Below are 10,262 nucleotides of genomic sequence, written 5' to 3' on the forward strand. Positions count from 1 at the left end.
CACCCACCCTATAAGAAAAAAAAAAAAAAAGGAAAGAAATGGAAGCATGGGTGACTGGTGTCTTTTAACATAGGCTGTCCATCTCCCCGCCATCAGTACTTGCTGTTGCTTAAAAAAGGAGGCGATATTATTCCAATTATAAAACACAAAGTTGGATACAGTGTCTCTCTTCTCTTTAGCTTGCCTCTCTACCTTCCTATTAAAGCAATTTTTGGCTCAACACAGTTACACTAATTATCTGGTATAGATCAGGAGATACCTCTGAAATCCAGGAAAAGGAAACGTTACAGTTGCGTGTAGGAAATTTTAAAGTACTCCACCAGCCGTAAGTGTTACTGTAATTCTTTCGCTTGTATTATGGTAAGAGAGTAAGAGCTAAGATAGAATACAGTTGGCATTCTTTGTGAGAGTTAACAGCATTTGGCAGGATCTTTGCATTACCCAGCGAGGCCTCCTACTCTGATTGCTTATGAAACCTGTCTCTGAAGAGAAGCCACTGTCACAGATCATGTGGTCTTCATGACTTGGACCTTTTCAGCTCGGCAGACAACAAGGTATTTTTCTCAAACTCAACTCCCTCATCCTATAGCCCAGCAAGCCAGTGGGATCTGCTTTCTACTCTGCCTTTGAGACGTGGATATGCAGATTCCATTCCCAAGTGGGTTCTCCCAGCCCTCCCACCTCTGAAACAATGAACAAAGAGCGATCCCCGTAGCTCTCTACTCCGCTCAAATCGTCAGATTTTATATTGGAATTAAAATCAACCAGGATGTGGGGCCAACAGTTGGCATAATGGCTGTGTTGCTGAACTCCCATGTAGTCGATGGAGGATTGAGTCTCGTATGTGGTGGCATAAACTCATGCCAGGCATGTGTGTATGTGTGCCCAAGATCCCGAGAGGAGAATGGAGGAGAAGGGATTGCAGCATGGCCATCCCCCCCGGGGGGGGGTGACTTCTCGCTTTCTGTCTCTCTCTGTCTCTCTGGCGAGCACTGCATCCTGTAGTGAAAACCTCTCCTAAAAAAAAATAAAAATAAATAAAAAATAAAATAAAACAAAAATCAACCAGGATGCCTGCTCTGTGCTCAGAATTTACACCAGTCAGAAATGAGCAAAGCACAAGAACTTTCCCATGCCCGGCCTGGCCCTCCTGTCCCCTCCCCCAGCAAACTCCATTTCTTCCAGAGCTTCTGAAGTGGCCCAGCCTTGAGCCCCAAGCCTCTCTTAACTCCCTTCACACTCAAAGTTATATCTCTGCTGGCTCCTTTCAGAGGGACTGGTGTCTTTTCACCCACTAGAGACATCACCCACTAGCAGCCCCACCTGTAACCAGGAGACCTGAGTGCTCCCAGGTAGATATGAATTCTTTGAAAACTTTAAATCCTGCTAAAGTTTTTCACATACCCCTATAATCCTTGCTAGTTACTCGGGTGTAATTTCTTCTGGACTTTATTCTTCTGTCCATCTTCTCTGAATTTCTCCCTCATACTTATTTCCTGCCTCTCTGTCCAGTCTTCTGCAAACCCATTCCAGAGTTAACAAAATCCTCCATGTTCTTAGAGGCTTCCCCAAAGTGTCCAGCCCTTGGCACTGATCCAGCCTCCCGCCAAAGGCTGCTTCTTGCCCCATAGGCTATGGATCCTAGTGGAGGCTACCCATACTTCCTGTAGAAGAAGGGTTCCTATAGACTGGGAGGCTTCATTTTCCGGGGTTCACCCTGTCACCTTCACAGCATTCATCCTCCACCCTCAGGAACGTTGAACCCACCCTGGGCCTCTGAACCTCTTGCCATTCACCCTCCGGTCCTATTTATTATCTCTGCCAGACACCCAATCATCATCCCTCTCATTGAATACTGTCTTACCTGGACAGGGTTCATTCACCTGGTGGCTTCACAACCAAGTGGATTACTGTAACACTGATCTCTGTCTCATCGTCTCCTGGGCGGTCACCAGGCTTACATTCTAATTATCCTGGGCACTCATTTCCTGGCCTTCCTGGAGCCTACTGTGGCCATGTGACTGAGCTCCAGCCAATGGAATGTGAGTGAAGTAAGACAGGCCGCCCTCTGGCTTGAGTCATAGAAACACATGATACCCAGGTCTTCATCCCCTCTGCTGACTATGGCGGAGATCCTGAGTGGACTCAGGACCCAGTTGTGGGAGATGTCAGAGACACCAGATGAAAGGAGCATGAGTTCTTGAGTTAAGACTTGAAAGAGCTGCCAATAAGGAATACCCACGTCAGCCTTTTACATGAGAGAAAAATAAACCTTTGCAGTTAGGCCACTGCTGTTTTAGAGTTTGTTACAGCAGCTAACCATTGCCTTAGTAACATGCTTTATCTGAAATGACCTTTGGCCTTTTCAACTGCCCTTTAACCACCATCCCCATGGCTACAAAGCACACGGACAGAAGCATGTGAAATCACAGATTCAGCCATCTTACTCTCAGATACAGGTCCTTCTCCTTCCCGTTCGTTCTTTGAAGTGCCCCTCCCGGCCACGGACAAGCAGCTCTTTCACCTCCTCAGAGTCTCCAGTCCTCTCACTTCTTTCTCTCTTTCACATCAGGCTCTTGTCTTCCCTCCCCTCGCTTTTCCCTTTAGCCACTCTCTGGCCAGTGTTTTCAAGGCCTTTGTCCATTCTACTTCCACCAGATTCAGCTGGAAAGTTGTCTGCCCTCTTTGCATTCACTTCTCTACCCTCTCTCTACCCAGAGGGTTGAGAGTGCTGAAGAACACCATGGCGCCTTGCCAGCTGTTTTGCAGGGAGTCATTGTTCTGGGAGCAGGCCCCAGTGCAGCCATGGAGCCCTGCTATGTTTCGTGGGTCACCTCTCCTGTGCTCCACTCTCCTCCAGCTGCTGTCTCTGTGCCTCACCTCACCCCAGCACTGTGCCTCCAAGCTCACACAGTATCCTCCTTCCTTTCCCCCTCACCACTTCAAAGGAGGAGCCTAGTATCTTCCCTCCATAGCAGGCCCCCACCGATGCTCTTTGCTCCCCCTTTCACCCTTGAACACCATTCCCTTTGTAGTACCACTTCCTCTGTAGCAACAAATATTCCTTCTCTATATGTTCCTCCCCTTAGCATTGAGCTTGCTCAGATCTTGCCCACCCACAGTCTCTCTATCTCTATTTTAAACCCTTCTCTCCTTTCCACTTACACATAAGTTTCCTGGAAGATAACCTTTCCTTATTGCCTCCTCTTCCACATCTCCCATGCCTCCACCCACTGCTATCTGCCCCATGTGGCAGTGAAATGATCTCAGCAAGGCCAGTAGCCCCCTGCTTGTTAGTTGACCACTGGATACATTTTAACTCTTATCTTATTTGAGCCCTCAGTATATGGCACAGGGCTACCATTTCCTTTCTTTGAAACAATCTTACTCTTCTTGCTCTTCTGGGTTTCTTCTACTCCTATGTCAGTACCATCTCTATTTATGTCTTCAAGTAGCATCTTGTTTCCATTTATAAAGTGTACTTATTTACAAAAAAGTACTTCCAACAAGGTCTCACACCACAATCCTCTCAGTAAGTCTTCCCAACCAGCTTGGATCGCAGGCATGCACAGGTACACCTACCATGTATAAGTCATGGGAACTGAATCCCAGTCTTCCATGTTGCTTCCAGCAGTGCAGTGCAGCGTGTACCACGACACCACCACAGCTGGGCCAGGATCTTTCCTTACTTGTTCCTCAGAGTTCTTTTTGCTTCATCATTATTTGCTGACATGCCTTCAATGATTCATTTAAGTGATGGTTCCCAAATGAAGGTACCCTCCCTGGATTCTTCTCCTGAGCCAGGCGTTTATGTACAGTTTCATGTTGAGCGTCTGTCTCCATGTATGTGTACCAATGGCATTTTAATCTCAAATTTTCCAAAGTCAGACTCATGATTTACCTTCTTAGTGTTCCAAAGTTTTTCTTTTCCTGCTGTTTCTATCCCAGGAAAAGGTCTTTCCACTCATTTGGAAACCCAAGCCCAGAAATTCAGGACTCAGCTTTGATTTTTCTCTCTCTCTCAACCTTCTTCACATTAATCCACGAGACAGTCCCACGGATTTTTCCAAATACTTCTCAAACCTGTCCACCTACTTCAACTCCCATTGCCACTGCTCTAGTCTAGGCCACTGTTTTTTCCGGCCTTTGGTAGCCCAGCAGCTTCCTAACAAGTCTCAAGGCTCTTGTTTTCCCTTACTATCCCTTATTGATAATAGTAAAGTGATCCCAGTCTTGTGTAAATGTAATTATTTTCCATTTCCACTTAATATTTTTGATGAATTCCTGCTTCTACTTTTTTCCTTTTTTTTTTTTTTTCCTCTTTATTCTCGATAGAGCATGTGCACTCACACAAAAGAGTGAAAGGAAAAAGCACCCTCCACAGGTTCTGGTCACACCATGATTCCCTTCCTCCAGTCCTGCAGTTCATCAGGTCTTGGGCATTCCCATGTGTGCCAGGCTGTGGTCTTGAGCTGAGGTCACCTCGTGGATCCAACTTCTCTCTCTCTCTTTCTTTTTTTCTTTTCCTTCTTTCTTTCTTTCTTTCTTTTTTTTTAGAGACTTTTTGCTATACGGCACATGTACTCTCCAGAGAGACAGAGAGGCAGAAAGCGAGAAATCACCCCCCCAGGGGGATGGCCACACTGCAATCCCTTTTCCTCCAGTCAGTCTCCTCTCAGGATTTTGGGCATGCACACACATGTGCCTGGTGTGAGTTTTAAGCCACTGGATCTGGGACCTGAACTGCAGGTGGCTCTGTGGAAGTCCAGCAATGTAACCGCGATCCCATTTGCTGGTCCCAATCCAACTTCTCTTGAGCAGCTCATTACCATTTGCCATGGAGCTGCCCCCCTGTTCCCCTTAACATTACGGTCAGTTTCTAGACCCCTCCTCAGACTTATAGAAGCAGAATGTACCAGAAAAGTTTATAAAATTGCTCATAACACTCACCATGGTGCTTGCTAAGTTAGTTTCTCAGAGTCCTCCCTGGGAAATCTAGTTCAATCTGAGATAAGGCTTAAAAATGTGTGTTTTCACAAGTGCCCCATGTGCCACTTCTCAGCAGGATTATATGGAAGACATCACTCTGGCCTGGAAGCGCCATGAAGGCAGAGATCAATCTGTCCCTCCATATCTGTATCCATTGCATTTAGGTCCTAATAGAATACTGGTACATGTTACCAGAAGTGGGGGGTGGGGGGTGAAGAAAAGGAATGGTATGTGGGATAGCCATGAATTCTGAAGTTTACTGGAGTTTGCAATGTAGCTCCTTGAGAGTTTAATTAGTGAACTTCAGTACTGAAGGGGTATTTATTCATATGCATAGATAATCCATATAGGTTGCTGATAAAGAATATAATGGAGATAATTATGCTTAGAATGTAAAAAATCAGCTATACCCAGTTATTTTCACATTTGTGTCACATATGGACCCTTCAAAAACATAAAAAAAAAAAAACCTTTCTGATGGCCCCCAGGATTGGTCTATATTGTTTTTATTGTAATGTTTCTTAAATATGTACAAAACTATGCATAAATATACTTCTAGATCTTATATTATTACACACTAAAACAAACTAATAAAATACAAACAAAATTGTGCAGCTGACCAAATTCAAGTGAACATTAATTTGCTTATTTAAATTTGTTAGCAGGTGCGTGTACTCACTGGAGAGAGACAGAGAGGGAGAAAGGGAAGAGGGAGAGGGAAAGTAGGAGAGCACACCCCAAGGGGTATGGTCAGGCTATGTGTCTTCTCCATGTCACCTTCCAGGATTTGGAACATACACGCTCAGCATGTTCTTCAAGCTACCAGGTCCTGGATTTGAACCATGCAGTCAGTCATATGGGATCCAACCACTTTAAGCAACAGGTCACCAGCTGGACCAACATTAATGTGATGGTTGAAGTTAAGTTGCTTCTTACCACATGACTGTCATGTTGCCGCTACAGAGCAGTTTTTGTGTTTGGCCTGTCTTACTGTCTTGTCTGTGATTCAAACCCTCTGCAAGTCTCACTTAAAAGGTTCCCATCCATGGGAAACAGCATATTCTCATATTCAATTTGTTTACCTCCCACCCTAGAGAATGCACACAAGGGTTCCGCTTGGAGAAATACCCCTGTAGCCAACAGACTAGTTTGCTAAATTGCCCAAATGGTGATTCTTTGCACTGATGCTCCTTTATTAAATAGCAAGCTCTAGAGAACTCGAACTGTTTCCTAGTCCCAGAGCCTACATTGCTTATCCTGTTATTCTAGTCAAATGAGTTCATTTTAGAATAAGGGTATCCTTATCCACAGCATTGATTCTAGAGTAAGGGTATCCTTATCCACAGCATTGATTCTAGAGTAAGTGTATCCTTACCCACAGCATTGATTTAGAGTAAGGGTATCCTTACCCAAAGCACGTAGACCTGCCTCTCTAGCTTCTTGACTCTTCCCATAAAAAACCTTTGGTTCCCTCTGTTTTTTTTTTTTTTTTTTCCGAGAGATTTTCACTGTAGGGCGCGTGTGCTCGCCAGACAGACAGAGAGAGACATAGAGACAGAAAGCGAGAAATCACCCCCCAGGGGGGATGGTCACGCCGCAATCCCTTCTCCTCCATTCTCCTCTCGGGATCTTGGGCACGCACGCACATGCGCCCGGCGTGAGTTTTAAGCCACCAGGTCCAGGACACGAACCGCGGTCGACTACGTGGGAGTCCAGCGACATAGCCATTACACTAACTGCTGGTTCCCTGGTTCCCTCTGTTTTGACTACACCAAGCAGCCTTCTGCTAATGGCCTGGCTTTCTCTAGGTGCTTTGCTTCAAGAGGAACAGGAAGTGCTGACCAGCTCAGCCTCTTGAGAGTTTTTGTTCTCAGTCAAATTAACTTGGAAGTCCGATGTGAGCATGTGAGGTGTGTGTGTGTGCACATGTGTGTGCATGTGTGTGTGTGTGTGAGAGAGAGAGAGAGAGAGTCCCTTAAGAATTTAGATAATGCAAGAGTCCAACCCCAAAATTTTCGACACTTCAGGAAGGAAATAACTCTCCTAGCTACTGCGGGAGGGATTAAATAAGATGGTGTTTCCTACGTGCCCAGATTCCTCATCAGGTAATACAGAGTTGTGTTTCTCACTGGGGGGGAATGAAGCAGTCAGATCGCTCACCCGAAATGCCAGCATGTCTTTCAACTGATGTAGGGGTAAGGTAGGAGTGGGTATAGAACAGAAGTTTTATCAGTGTGTTGCATCAATTTTCAGTCATCTGTAATGCAGTTTTAAAGTCTTGATTTTAGATAAAGATAAACCAGGTGTGGTTTTTTGTTTTAGTTTTGGGGATTTTTTTTTCCCCCTGAGGAGATGGATAGAGAGCAGAGAGTACTAAAACAGAGTACTAAAGTACCCTGGTTATTAGCAAGAAACTTGTCCTACTCTGCCCTGGGCCTGGGACCACTCTTGAGAGTTGGAAGTAATTTTTCAAAGGGTCTAAAACACTTTCTAGGCTCTTGGGCAAAAAATATGGCATAATGGTTCCATCATAATGTTTATGTGGCTCTCCAAAGCTATGAATACCAACTTTACACTGCCAACCATGCTGTCATCTTTACATTTTCTGTATCTGCAAACTATTAGGGAATATATACAATGATGAGGAATCAAGAATTGTCCTAACTTGGGACCAGCAGTTGGCGTAATGGCTATGTTGCTGGACTCCCATGTAGTCGACTGCGGTTTGAGTCCTGGACCCGGTGGCTTACACTCACGCTGGGTGCGTGTGCATGTGCGCCCAAGGTCCTGAGAGGAGAATGGAGGAGAAGGGATTGCAGCATGGCCACCACCCCCCCGGGGGGGTGATTTCTTGTTTTCTAGCTCTCTATCTCTCTCTCTCTTTCTCACGAGCACATGCACCCTATAGCAAAAACCTCTTTAAAAAAAAAAAAAAAAGAATTGTCCTAACTTGGATATATCAAGACCTCTTTGCTTTGTTGTAATTATGTTTCCCCATGAATATCATGAGTCACAGGAATATTACTGTTTGAAGCTGAAATCACAGGAATGTCCAATATTAACTTTTTCTTTATTCATGATAGAGCACATGCATGCACACATTAGAGTGAGAGTGATGGGAAAAAAAGAGAGAAGTACCTTCCACAAGGGATCTGGTCCTGCTATAATCTCTTTTCTCCAGTCCTCCAGCCCATTGGATTCTGAGCACTCGTGCACGTGACTGGTGTGTTTCAGGCTGACCAGGCTGGGGTAGCGAACCCCAGTCACCATGTAGGATCCAACTTCCCTTGAGTAACACTTTACCACTGCACCATGGCTTCAGCCTCCAAGATACTTTGAAGGAACACTTCAAAATACACACTGGGTCTATCTTTCACTGATTTTTTTTTTTTTTTTTTTTTTACGAAGAAGCACAAATCTGCTTGAAGCACCACACTCATTCTGGCTAGTTTGTTTTGAGCTCTTATTGTTGTTTTTCACAGAGCAAGCTAGAAGTCACAGAAAACTAGCTTCATTCTGTTAGGCGAGCCCTGGAATCCATCCATGGTCATTTCCACCCAGCTCTTGGCTAGTTTGGTTTGGGAGATAGACTACCAACAAACTCTCATTTTTATCATCTGACTGAAAGCCCATGCCCTGAAATCATCTGACCTGAGAGTAAATGACAGACGCACACGCGCAATGAGGAAAATTAATCCCATTTCCCCTTGGTTCAGTATGGTTGAATGCTCCAAAAATGTGTCCCCATTCACGTCCAAGTGCCATATTTAAGTTGCACCTCTTCTAGAGGCTGGTGTAAACCAGTGAGAGGTTATAGCTACCGGTTACAGCCAGGATGCACAGACTCAGATAAATCCAGCAGTCAATTCAGAGTGAACCTGAGCATACTTAGTATTCTATACACAGAAAGTTGATAGAGATAAGAAAAGGTCAAGAGGCTCTTGAGAGTTCACCAACGTGGTCGATTCTGGAAATTCATCATTATCTCTGAAGTGGCTGTGAAACCAGCATGGAGTCTCTCCATTAAGACGCACATTTCGTTTGTAATTTCGCTCCGTGTGATCATAGAAAACAGATTTATAGTTAAATAATAAAGATACAAAGTGAGATCATAGAAAACAGATATGTGAAGTTCAGTGATTAAGATACAATATAACAGGGACTCAAGCAAAGGTGAGTAGGCGGTGCTATGGGAGGAGAGTCGACAGAGAAGAATGTAGAAAGGCGGGAGGTGGAAATGATAAGCTCCCAGTCAACATTTGTTCCATGAACTCTATGTTGTATGAGGTAACATCCCAGCTGGGCTTTGCAAGATGAATAGTTGGCAGGGCAGAGAAGAGGAGAAAGAGCACTCGAAGGGGAGGAAGTGATTTAAGAAAAGGCCACTTAGATGTAAAAGCTTCCACAATTCAAAAGAGTGATGGAGATTATATATCAGAAGCATAGAGGTGGGGGGAGCTCAGATACGACCTACCCCATGGTTTTAGTGAGAACCAGAGAAGATGAAGAGATTGCCCACCTTTTAAGGATATGGGGCTCCAAATCTTATTTTGACAATTCTTGCTTTTCCTTTGAAAGGCAAGAATGAAATGAAAAGCAAGAATCAAGGAGTAATTCTGCTTTTACTACACAAAGTGTATTGCACGTAAATCTATCCAGCAGTTGCACTGTACCGACTTTGCTTAGATGCTGATTTGTACAAAGTATAAAGAAAAAACTCAGGGTAATTGGAGTCTGATTCTACTAGTTAATAATAGTAAAAGTTTTTAAACTTTTTGAAGTGGTACTGATCATTCGTTATATTCATGAAAACATCTTTTGGAGCTGCATTTAGTATATCTGAAGACGAAAGACATGATAGCTGGTCATACCTCAAAAAATCCAATGTGGGGCAGCAAGGGGGAATTTAGATGAAGCATGACTGGCCATGAGTTGATATTTGAAGTGGAGCACACAGCCGTGTATCAGGCACAGCAGCACTGACACTTCTGCTCAGCAGGCTGAGGCCACATGAGAGGCTTCCATTTGACTCCTAAAATACCCTAAAAAGGCATGGTGGTTAAGGTCAGCTAGATCTCACATGGCAGAAAGCATGGTTTGAATCCCAGTGACTTGAACACTGTGTGTGTGCGCGTGCGTGTGTGTGTGTGCACGCGTGCGTGTCCAAAATCCCAAGAGGACAACAGAAGAGAAGGGATTGAAGCATGACCAATTCCCCCGGGGCTGCTTTCTTATTTTTCACTTGTCTTTCTCTCCTTGGCAAGTGCATGCAC

Source organism: Tupaia chinensis, unplaced genomic scaffold, assembly GCF_000334495.1.
Source record: "Tupaia chinensis unplaced genomic scaffold, TupChi_1.0 Scaffold000272_1, whole genome shotgun sequence".
NCBI classification, from domain to species: domain Eukaryota; kingdom Metazoa; phylum Chordata; class Mammalia; order Scandentia; family Tupaiidae; genus Tupaia; species Tupaia belangeri.